Source organism: Somniosus microcephalus, unplaced genomic scaffold, assembly GCF_052327205.1.
Source record: "Somniosus microcephalus isolate GS21.2 unplaced genomic scaffold, FLI_Smic_1.0 unresolved_chr1, whole genome shotgun sequence".
Lineage (NCBI taxonomy): Eukaryota > Metazoa > Chordata > Chondrichthyes > Squaliformes > Somniosidae > Somniosus > Somniosus microcephalus.
Window position 1 is genome coordinate 73,032,564 of NW_028225179.1, and position 14,338 is coordinate 73,046,901.

Here is a 14,338-nt window from a genome sequence, read left to right on the forward strand (position 1 = left end):
ACTGACTCAGAATCTTTAAACTGACCCAGCATAAGTAAACTGACCCAGCATGAATACACTAACCCAGCACCAAGAAACTGAACAAGTAGCTGTAAACTGACCCAGCACCAATAAACTCACCCTGCATCTATAAACTGACTGAGCAACAATAAACTGACCCAACACCAATAAACTGACCAAGCTTCAATAAACTGACCCAACACCAATAAATTGAGCCGGAATCAATAAATTGACCCGGCCTTTATAAACTCTCCCAATACCGATAACGTGACCCAGCAGCAACAAACTGACACAGAATGCATTAACTGACCCAGCACGAATAAACTCTCCCAGCATCTATAATCTGACCCAACATCTTTAACCTGACCCAGCATCAATATACTGACCCAGCACAAATAAACTGACCAGCACAAATAAACTGACCCAGCATCTATTAACTGACTCAGCACTAATATACTGGCCTAGCATCAACAAACTGATCCAACATCAATAAGCTGACCCAGCATCTATAAACTGACCCTGCACCAATAAAGCGATAAAATATCAATAAACTGACCCAGCATCAATAAGCTGACCCAGCATCTATAAACTGACCCAGAACCAATAAACTGACCCAGCATCAATAAACTGACCAAGCATCAATAAACTGACCCAGCACCAATAAATTGAAACGTCTTCTATAAATTGACCCAGCATCTATAAACTGTCCCAGCATCAAGAAACTGACCCAGAAGCAATAAACGGATCCAGCATAAATAAACTTTCCCAGCATCGATAAACCACCCCAGCATCAATAAACTGACACAACACGAATAAACTGAACCAGCATCAATAAAATGACCAAGACTCTATAAACTGCTCCAGCATCTATAAACTGACCCTGCACCAATAAACTGACACAGACGCTCTAAACAGACGCATCTGTATGCTGACACAGCATCTATAAATTGACCCAGCAGCAATAAACTGACAAAGCGTCAATAAATTGAACCAGCATTTATACACTGACCAAGCATCTAGTAACTGTCCCAGCACCAATAAACTAACCCAGCATCTATAAACTGACCAAGCAGAAATAAATTGACCCAGCATCAATAAACTGACCCAACATCAATAAACTGACCCAGCACAAATAAACTGACCCAGCACCAATAAACTGACCCAGGACCAATAAACTGTCCCAGCATATATGAACTGACCCAGCACCAATAAATTGACCCAGCATCAATAAACTGACCCCAAATCAATAAACTGACCCAGCACCAATAATCTGCCCCTGCACCAATAAACTGACCCAGCACCAATAAACTGACTCTGCATCAATAACCTGACCCTGCATCTATAAACTGTCCCAGCATCTTGAACTGACCCAGCAACTATAAACTGACCCAGCACCAACAACTGAACAAACACCAACACACCGACCCAGCGTCAATAAACTGGCCGAACACCAATATACCGAGCCAGCACAAAAACATGACCCAGCATCAATAAACTGAATCAGGTCCATTAAACTGACCCAGCATCAATAAACTGGCCCAGCATCAATAAACTGACCCAGCAACTTTAAACTGACCCGGAACCATTAAATTGACCCAGTACCAATAAACTGACCCAGATTCTTTAAACTGGCCCAGAACCAATAAACTGACCCAGCAACAAGAAACGAAACAAGCATCTATAAAATGAACCAGCACCAATAAACTCACCCTGCATGTATAAACTGACCGAGCACCAATAAACTGACCCAACACCAATAAACTGACCCAGCTTCATTAAACTGACCCAACACCAATAAACTGAGCCAGCATCAATAAATTGACACTGCATTTATTAAATATCCCAGCACCAATAAACTGGCCCAGCACCAATAAACCGACCCAGCACCAATAAAGAGACCCACCATCTATTAACTGACCCAGTACCAATAAAGTGACCCAGCATCTACAAACAGACCCCGCACTAATTACCTGACCCAGCATCAACAAACTGACAGATCAGCAATAAACTGACCCAGCATCTATAAACTGACCATGAACCAATAAAGCAACCAAATATCAATAAACTGACCCAGCATCAATAAGCTGACCCAGCATCTATAAACTGACCCAACACCAATAAACTGACCCAACATTTATTCACGGGTGGAGCACCAAAAAACTGACCCAGCACGAATAAAATGACCCAGCATCAATAAACTGATCCAGCATCTATAAACTAACCCAGCATCAATAAACTGACCCAGCATCAGTAAACTGACCCAGCACCAGTAAACTGACCCTGCATCTATAATCTGTCCCAGCATCAATAAACTAACCCAGCATCAATAAACTTACCCAGCACCAATAAACTGACCTAGCACCAATAAATTGAACCAACATCTATAAACTGACCCAGCACCAATAAACTGTCCCAGCATCTATAAATTGACTGCACCAATAAACTGACACAACATCTATTAACTGACCCAGCATAAATAAACGTACCCAGCATCAATAAACTGACCCAACACCAATAAACTGGCCCAGCATCAATAAACTGACCAAGCCTCTATAAATTAATCCAGCATCAATAAACTGACCCAGAATCAATAAATTGACCTAAAACCAATAACCTGACCCAGCACCAATAAACTGACCCAGCATCAATAAACTGACCCAGCATCAATAAACTGTCCCAGCAGCTATGAAATGACCCAGAAACTATAAACTGACCCAGCACCAATAAACTAACCCAACACCAATAAACTGACCCAGAATCTTTAAACTAACCCAGCATAAGTAAACTGACCCAGCATTAATACACTAACACAGCACCAAGAAACTGAACAAGTATCTATAAACGGACCCAGCACCAATTAACTCACCCTGCATCTATAAACTGACTGAGCAACAATAAACTGACCCAACACCAATAAACTGACCTAGCTTCAATAAACTGACCCAACACCAATAAATTGAGCCAGCATCAATTAATTGACCCGGCATTTATAAACTCTCCCAATGCCGATAGCGTGACCCAGCAGCAATAAACTGACCCAGAATGCATTAACTGACCCAGCACGAAGGAACTCTCCCAGCATCTATAATCAGACCCAGCATCTTTAACCTGACCCAACATCAATATACGGACCCAGCACAAATAAACTGACTAGCACAAATAAACTGACCCAGCATCTATTAACTGACCTAGCACCAATAAATTGAAACAGCTTCTATAAATTGACCTAGCATCTATAAACTGTCCCAGCATCAAGAAACTGACCCAGAACCAATAAACGGATAAAGCATAAATAAACTTTCCCAGCATCGATAAACTAATCCAGCATCAATAAACTGACCCAACACGAATAAACTGAACCAGCATCAATAAAATGACTAAGACTCTATAAATTGATCCAGCATCTATAAACTGACACAAAACCAATACACTGAACCTGCACCAATAAACTGACACAGACGCTATAAACAGACGCAATATCAATTATCTGACCAGCAACAATAAACTGACCCATCACCAATAAACTGCCCCCGCATCTATAAACTGACCCAGCACCAAAAACTGACCTAGCATCAATAAGCTGACCCAGCATCTATAAACTGAGCCTGCACCAATAAATGTACCCAGCATCTGTATACTGACACAGCATCTATAAATTGACCCAGCAGCAATAAACTGACAAAGCGTCAATAAATTGAACCAGTATTTATACACTGACCAAACATCTAGTAACTGTTCCAGCACCAATAAACTAACCCAGCATCTATAAACTGACCCAGCAGAAATAAATTGACCCAGCATCAATAAACTGACCCAACATCAATAAACTGCCCCAGCATCAATAAACTGACCCAGCCTCAATAAACTGATCCAACACCAATCAACTGACCCAACAGCAATCAACTGACCCAGCACAAATAAACTGACCCAGCACCAATAAACTGACCCAGGACCAATAAACTGTCCCAGCATCTATGCACTGACCCAGCATATATGAACTGACCCAGCACCAATAAATTGACCCAGCATCAATAAACTGACCACAAATCAATAAACTGACCCAACACCAATAATCTGTCCCTGCACCAATAAACTGACCCAGCACCAATAAACTGACTCTGCATCAATAACCTGACCCTGCATCTATAAACTGTCCCAGCATCTTGAACTGACCCAGCAACTATAAACTGACCCAGCACCAATAACTAAACAAACACCAACACACCGACCCAGCGTCAATAAACTGGCCGAACACCAATATACCGAGCCAGCACGAAAACATGACCCAGCATCAATAAACTGAATCAGGCCCATTAAACTGACCCAGCATCAATAAACTGGCCCAGCATCAATAAACTGACCCAGCAACTTTAAACTGACCCGGAACCATTAAATTGACCCAGTACCAATAAACTGACCCAGATTCTTTAAACTGGCCCAGAACCAATAAACTGACCCAGCAACAAGAAACGAAACAAGCATCTATAAACTGAACCAGCACCAATAAACTCACCCTGCATGTATAAACTGACCGAGCACCAACAAACTGACCCAACACCAATAAACTGACCCAGCTTCAGTAAAATCACCCAACACCAAGAAACTGAGCCAGCATCAATAAATTGACCTTGCATTTATAAAATATCCCAGTACTGATAACCTGACACAGCACCAATAAATAGACACAGAATCTATTAACTGACCCAGCACGTGTAAGCTCTCCCAGCATCTAAAAACTGACCCAACACCAACAAACTGACCCAGCATCAATATACTCACCCAACATCGATTAACTGACCCAGCATCAAAAAACTGACACAGCATCTATAAAGTGACCAAAAATCAATAAACTGATTCAGCACCGAAAAGTGACCCAACATCTATAAACTGACCCAGCACCTTTAAACTGACACAGCAACCAATAAACTGACCCAACACCAATAAACTGACCCAGCTTCAATAATCTGACCCAACATCACTAAATTGACCCTGCATTAATAAACTGTCCCAGCACCGATAACCTGACGAAGCACCAATAAACTGACCCAGGATCTATTAACTGACCCTGCACGAATAAACTCTCCCAGCATCCACAAACTGAACTAGCACTAATAAACTGACCCTGCACCAATAAACAGACGCAGCACCAATAAACTGACCAAGCATCAGTAAACTGACCCAGCATCAATAATCTAAACCAGCATCTATTAACTGACCCAGCACCAATAAAGAGACCCAGCATCTATTAACTGACCCAGTACCAATAAAGTGACCCAGCATCTACAAACAGACCCCGCACTAATAACCTGACCCAGCACCAACAAACTGACAGATCAGCAATAAACTGACCCAGCATCTATAAACTGACCCTGCACCAATAAAGCGACCAAATATCAATAAACTGACCCAGCATCAATAAGCTGACCCAGCATCTATAAACTGACCCAACACCAATAAACTGACCCAACATTTATTCACCGGTGGAGCTCCAAGAAACTGACCCAGCACGAATAAACTGACCCAGCATCAATAAACTGAACCAACATCTATAAACTGACCCAGCACCAATAAACTGTCCCAGCATCTATAAATTGACTGCACCAATAAACTGACACAACATCTATAATTTGACCCAGCATAAATAAACGTACTCAGCATCAACAAACTGACCCAACACCAATAAACTGATCCATCATCAATAAACTGACCCAACACCAATAATTTGGCCCAGCATCAATAAACTGACCAAGCCTCTATAAATTAATCCAGCATCAATAAACTGACCCAGAATCAATAAATTGACCCAAAACCAATAATCTGACCCAGCACCAATAAACTGACCCAGCATCAATAAACTGACCCAGCATCAATAAACTGTCCCAGCAGCTATGAAATGACCCAGAATCTTTAAACTGACCCAGCATAAGTAAACTGACCCAGCATGAATACACCAACCCAGCACCAAGAAACTGAACAAGTATCTATAAACTGACCCAGCACCAATAAACTCACCCTGCATCTATAAACTGACTGAGCAACAATAAACTGACCCAACACCAATAAACTGACCTAGCTTCAATAAACTGACCCAGCATCAATAAGCTGACCAAGCATCAATAAACTGACCCAGCACCAATAAATTTAAACAGCTTCTATAAATTGACCCAGCATCTATAAACTGTCCCAGCATCAAGAAACTGACCCAGAACCAATAAACGGATCCAGCATAAATAAACTTTCCCAGCATCGATAAACTAACCCAGCATCAATAAACTGACCCAACACGAATAAACTGAACCAGCATCAATAAAATGACCAAGACTCTATAAACTGATCCAGCATCTATAAACTGACACAAAACCAATACACTGAACCTGCGCCAATAAACTGACACAGACGCTATAAACAGACGCAATGCCAATGAACTGACCCAGTATCAATTATCTGACCAGCATCTATAAACTGACCCAGCACCAAAAGCTGAACTAGCATCAATAAGCTGACCCAGCATCTATAAACTGACCCTGCACCAATAAATGTACCCAGCATCTGTATACTGACACAGCATCTATAAATTGACCCAGCAGCAATAAACTGACAAAGCGTCAATAAACTGACCCAGCAGAAATAAATTGACCCCGCATCAATAAACTGACCCAACATCAATAAACTGACCCAGCATCAATAAACTGACCCAGCCTCAATAAACTGATCCAACACCAATCAACTGACCCAACAGCAATCAACTGACCCAGCACAAATAAACTGACCCAGCACCAATAAACTGACCCAGGACCAATAAACTGTCCCAGCATCTATGCACTGACCCAGCATATATGAACTGCCCAGCACCAATAAATTGACCCAGCATCAATAAACTGACCCCAAATCAATAAACTGACCCAACACCAATAATCTGCCCCTGCACAAATAAATTGACCCAGCACCAATAAACTGACTCTGCATCAATAACCTGACCCTGCATCTATAAACTGTCCCAGCATCTTGAACTGACCCAGCAACTATAAACTGACCCAGCACCAATAACTGAACAAACACCAACACAGCGACCCAGCGTCAATAAACTGGCCGAACACCAATATACCGAGCCAGCACGAACACATGACCCAGCATCAATAAACTGAATCAGGTCAATTAAACTGACCCAGCATCAATAAACTGACCCAGCATCAATAAACTGACCCAGCACCATTAAACTGACCCAGATTCTTTAAACTGGCCCAGAAACAATAAACTGACCCAGCAACAAGAAACGAAACAAGCATCTATAAACTGAACCAGCACCAATAAACTCACCCTGCATGTATAAACTGACCGAGCACCAATAAACTGACCCAGCTTCATTAAACTGACCCAACACCAATAAACTGAGCCAGCATCAATAAATTGACACTGCATTTATTAAATATCCCAGCACCGATAACCTGACCCAGCACCAATAATCTGACCCAGAATCTTTTAACTGACGCAGCACGTACAAACTCTCCCAGCATCTATACACTGACCGAATACCAATAAACTGCTCAACACCAGTAAACTGACCCAGCTTCAGTAAAATCACTCAACACCAAGAAACTGAGCCAGCATCAATAAATTGACCCTGCATTTATAAAATATCCCAGTACTGATAACCTGACACAGCACCAATAAATAGACCCAGAATCTATTAACTGATCCAGCACGTGTAAGCTCTCCCAGCATCTATAAACTGACCCAACACCAACAAACTGACCCAGCATCAATAAACTGACCAACATCTATTAACTGACCAAGCATCAAAAAACTGACCCAGCATCTATAAAGTGACCCAAAATCAATAAACTGATTCAGCACCGAAAAGTGACCCAGCATCTATAAACTGACCCAGCACCATTAAACTGACACAGCAACTATAAACTGACCCAGAATCAATAAACTGACCCAGCACCAATAAACTGACCAAGAATCTTTAAACTTACCCAGCATCAGTAAACTGACCCAGCATGAATAAACTTTCCCAACACCAATAAACTGAACCGGCAACAAAAAACTAACCCAGCACCAATTATCTGAGCAACCATCTATAAACTGACCGAGCACCAATAAACTGACCCAACACCAATAAACTGACCCAGCTTCAATAACCTGACCCAACACCGATAAACTGAGCCAGCATCACTAAATTGACCCTGCATTTATAAACTGTCCCAGCATCGAGAACATGACGACGCACCAATAAACTGACCCAGGATCTATTAACTGACCCTGCACGAATAAACTCTCCCAGCATCCATAAACTGAACTACCACTAATAAACTGACCCTGCACCAATAAACTGACCCAGCATCTATAAACTGACACATCACCAATAAACTGACCAAGCATCAGTAAACTGACCCAGCATCAATAATCTAAACCAGCATCTATTAACTGACCCAGCACCAATAAAGAGACCCAGCATCTATTAACTGACCCAGTACAAATAAAGTGACCCAGCATCTACAAACAGGCCCCGCACTAATAACCTGACCCAGCATCAACAAACTGACAGATCAGCAATAAACTGACCCAGAATCTATAAACTGACTCTGCACCAATAAAGCGACCAAATATCAATAAACTGACCCAGCATCAATAAGCTGACCCAGCATCTATCAACTGACCCAACACCAATAAACTGACCCAACATTTATTCACGGGTGGAGCACCAAAAAACTGACCCAGCACGAATAAAATGAACCAGCATCAATAAACGGATCCAGCATCTATAAACTGACCCAGCATCAATAAACTGACCCAGCATCAGTAAACTGACCCAGCAACAGTAAAATGACCCAGCATCTATAATCTGTCCCAGCATCAATAAATTAACCCAGCATCAATAAACTTACCCAGCACCAATAAACTGACCGAGCACCAATAAACTGAACCAACATCTATAAACTGACCCAGCACCAATAAACTGTTCCAGCATCTATAAATTGACTGCACCAATAAACTGACACAGCATCTATAAATTGACCCAGCAGCAATAAACTGACAAAGCGTCAATAAATTGAACCAGCATTTATACACTGACCAAGCATCTAGTAACTGTCCCAGCACCAATAAACTAACCCAGCATCTATAAACTGACCAAGCAGAAATAAATTGACCCAGCATCAATAAACTGACCCAACATCAATAAACTGACCCAGCACAAATAAACTGACCCAGCACCAATAAACTGACCCAGGACCAATAAACTGTCCCAGCATATATGAACTGACCCAGCACCAATAAATTGACCCAGCATCAATAAACTGACCCCAAATCAATAAACTGACTCAACACCAATAATCTGCCCCTGCACCAATAAACTGACCCAGCACCAATAAACTGACTCTGCATCAATAACCTGACCCTGCATCTATAAACTGTCCCAGCATCTTGAACTGACCCAGCAATTATAAACTGACCCAGCACCAACAACTGAACAAACACCAACACACCGACCCAGCGTCAATAAAGTGGCCGAACACCAATATACCGAGCCAGCAAGAAAACATGACCCAGCATCAATAAACTGAATCAGGTCCATTAAACTGACCCAGCATCAATAAACTGACCCAGCAACTTTAAACTGACCCGGAACCATTAAATTGACCCAGTACCAATAAACTGACCCAGATTCTTTAAACTGGCCCAGAACCAATAAACTGACCCAGCAACAAGAAACGAAACAAGCATCTATAAAATGAACCAGCACCAATAAACTCACCCTGCATGTATAAACTGACCGAGCACCAATAAACTGACCCAACACCAATAAACTGACCCAGCTTCATTAAACTGACCCAACACCAATAAACTGAGCCAGCATCAATAAATTGACACTGCATTTATTAAATATCCCAGCACCGATAATCTGACCCAGCACCAATAAACTGACCCAGAATCTATTAACTGACGCAGCACGTATAAACTCTCCCAGCATCTATACACTGACCGAGCACCAATAAACTGGCCCAACTCCAATAAACTGACACAGCACCAATAAAGAGACCCACCATCTATTAACTGACCCAGTACCAATAAAGTGACCCAGCATCTACAAACAGACCCCGCACTAATTACCTGACCCAGCATCAACAAACTGACAGATCAGCAATAAACTGACCCAGCATCTATAAACTGACCATGCACCAATAAAGCAACCAAATATCAATAAACTGACCCAGCATCAATAAGCTGACCCAGCATCTATAAACTGACCCAACACCAATAAACTGACCCAACATTTATTCACGGGTGGAGCACCAAAAAACTGACCCAGCACGAATAAAATGACCCAGCATCAATAAACTGATCCAGCATCTATAAACTAACCCAGCATCAATAAACTGACCCAGCATCAGTAAACTGACCCAGCACCAGTAAACTGACCCTGCATCTATAATCTGTCCCAGCATCAATAAACTAACCCAGCATCAATAAACTTACCCAGCACCAATAAACTGACCTAGCACCAATAAATTGAACCAACATCTATAAACTGTCCCAGCATCTATAAATTGACTGCACCAATAAACTGACACAAAATCTATAAACTGACTCAGCATAAATAAACGTACCCAGCATCAATAAACTGACCCAACACCAATAAACTGGCCCAGCATCAATAAACTGACCAAGCCTCTATAAATTAATCCAGCATCAATAAACTGACCCAGAATCAATAAATTGACCCAAAACCAATAACCTGACCCAGCACCAATAAACTGACCCAGCATCAATAAACTGACCCAGCATCAATAAACTGTCCCAGCAGCTATGAAATGACCCAGAAACTATAAACTGACCCAGCACCAATAAACTAACCCAACACCAATAAACTGACCCAGAATCTTTAAACTGACCCAGCATAAGTAAACTGACCCAGCATGAATACACTAACACAGCACCAAGAAACTGAACAAGTATCTATAAACTGACCCAGCACCAATTAACTCACCCTGCATGTATGAACTGACTGAGCAACAATAAACTGACCCAACACCAATAAACTGACCTAGCTTCAATAAACTGACCCAACACCAATAAATTGAGCCAGCATCAATTAATTGACCCGGCATTTATAAACTCTCCCAATGCCGATAACGTGACCCAGCAGCAATAAACTGACCCAGAATGCATTAACTGACCCAGCACGAATGAACTCTCCCAGCATCTATAATCAGACCCAGCATCTTTAACCTGACCCAGCATCAATATACGGACCCAGCACAAAGAAACTGACTAGCACAAATAAACTGACCCAGCATCTATTAACTGACTCAGCACTAATAAACTGGCCTAGCATCAACAAACTGATCCAGCATCAATAAGCTGACCCAGCATCTATAAACTGACCCTGCAACAATAAAGCGACAAAATATCAATAAACTGACCCAGCATCAATAAGCTGACCCAGCATCTATAAACTGACCCAGAACCAATAAACTGACCCAGCATCAATAAACTGACCTAGCACCAATAAATTGAAACAGCTTCTATAAATTGACCGAGAATCTATAAACTGTCCCAGCATCAAGAAACTGACCCAGAACCAATAAACGGATCCAGCATAAATAAACTTTCCCAGCATCGATAAACTAATCCAGCATCAATAAACAGACGTAACACGAATAAACTGAACCAGCATCAATAAAATGACCAAGACTCTATAAATTGATCCAGCATCTATAAACTGACACAAAACCAATACACTGAACCTGCACCAATAAACTGACACAGACAGTATAAACAGACGCAATACCAATGAGCTGACCCAGTATCAATTATCTGACCAGCAACAATAAACTGACCCATCACCAATAAACTGCCCCCGCATGTATAAACTGACACAGCACCAAAAACTGACCTAGCATCAATAAGCTGACCCAGCATCTATAAACTGAGCCTGCACCAATAAATGTGCCCAGCATCTGTATACTGACACAGCATCTATAAATTGACCCAGCAGCAATAAACTGACAAAGCGTCAATAAATTGAACCAGCATTTATACACTGACCAAACATTTAGTAACTGTCCCAGCACCAATAAACTAACCCAGCATCTATAAACTGACCCAGCAGAAATAAATTGACCCAGCATCAATAAACTGACCCAACATCAATAACCTGACCCAGCATCAATAAACTGACCCAGCCTCAATAAACTGATCCAACACCAATCAACTGACCCAACAGCAATCAACTGACCCAGCACAAATAAACTGACCCAGCACCAATAAACTGACCCAGGACCAATAAACTGTCCCAGCATCTATGCACTGACCCACCATATATGAACTGACCCAGCACCAATAAATTGACCCAGCATTAATAAACTGACCACAAATCAATAAACTGACCCAACACCAATAATCTGTCCCTGCACCAATAAACTGACTCTGCATCAATAACCTGACCCTGCATCTATAAACTGTCCCAGCATCTTGAACTGACCCAGCAATTATAAACTGACCCAGCACCAACAACTGAACAAACACCAACACACCGACCCAGCGTCAATAAAGTGGCCGAACACCAATATACCGAGCCAGCAAGAAAACATGACCCAGCATCAATAAACTGAATCAGGTCCATTAAACTGACCCAGCATCAATAAACTGACCCAGCAACTTTAAACTGACCCGGAACCATTAAATTGACCCAGTACCAATAAACTGACCCAGATTCTTTAAACTGGCCCAGAACCAATAAACTGACCCAGCAACAAGAAACGAAACAAGCATCTATAAAATGAACCAGCACCAATAAACTCACCCTGCATGTATAAACTGACCGAGCACCAATAAACTGACCCAACACCAATAAACTGACCCAGCTTCATTAAACTGACCCAACACCAATAAACTGAGCCAGCATCAATAAATTGACACTGCATTTATTAAATATCCCAGCACCGATAATCTGACCCAGCACCAATAAACTGACCCAGAATCTATTAACTGACGCAGCACGTATAAACTCTCCCAGCATCTATACACTGACCGAGCACCAATAAACTGGCCCAACTCCAATAAACTGACACAGCACCAATAAAGAGACCCACCATCTATTAACTGACCCAGTACCAATAAAGTGACCCAGCATCTACAAACAGACCCCGCACTAATTACCTGACCCAGCATCAACAAACTGACAGATCAGCAATAAACTGACCCAGCATCTATAAACTGACCATGCACCAATAAAGCAACCAAATATCAATAAACTGACCCAGCATCAATAAGCTGACCCAGCATCTATAAACTGACCCAACACCAATAAACTGACCCAACATTTATTCACGGGTGGAGCACCAAAAAACTGACCCAGCACGAATAAAATGACCCAGCATCAATAAACTGATCCAGCATCTATAAACTAACCCAGCATCAATAAACTGACCCAGCATCAGTAAACTGACCCAGCACCAGTAAACTGACCCTGCATCTATAATCTGTCCCAGCATCAATAAACTAACCCAGCATCAATAAACTTACCCAGCACCAATAAACTGACCTAGCACCAATAAATTGAACCAACATCTATAAACTGTCCCAGCATCTATAAATTGACTGCACCAATAAACTGACACAAAATCTATAAACTGACTCAGCATAAATAAACGTACCCAGCATCAATAAACTGACCCAACACCAATAAACTGGCCCAGCATCAATAAACTGACCAAGCCTCTATAAATTAATCCAGCATCAATAAACTGACCCAGAATCAATAAATTGACCCAAAACCAATAACCTGACCCAGCACCAATAAACTGACCCAGCATCAATAAACTGACCCAGCATCAATAAACTGTCCCAGCAGCTATGAAATGACCCAGAAACTATAAACTGACCCAGCACCAATAAACTAACCCAACACCAATAAACTGACCCAGAATCTTTAAACTGACCCAGCATAAGTAAACTGACCCAGCATGAATACACTAACACAGCACCAAGAAACTGAACAAGTATCTATAAACTGACCCAGCACCAATTAACTCACCCTGCATGTATAAACTGACTGAGCAACAATAAACTGACCCAACACCAATAAACTGACCTAGCTTCAATAAACTGGCCCAACTCCAATAAACTGACCCAGCACCAATAAAGAGACCCACCATCTATTAACTGACCCAGTACCAATAAAGTGACCCAGCATCTACAAACAGACCCCGCACTAATTACCTGACCCAGCATCAACAAACTGACAGATCAGCAATAAACTGACCCAGCATCTGTAAACTGACCATGCACCAATCAAGCAACCAAATATCAATAAACTGACCCAGCATCA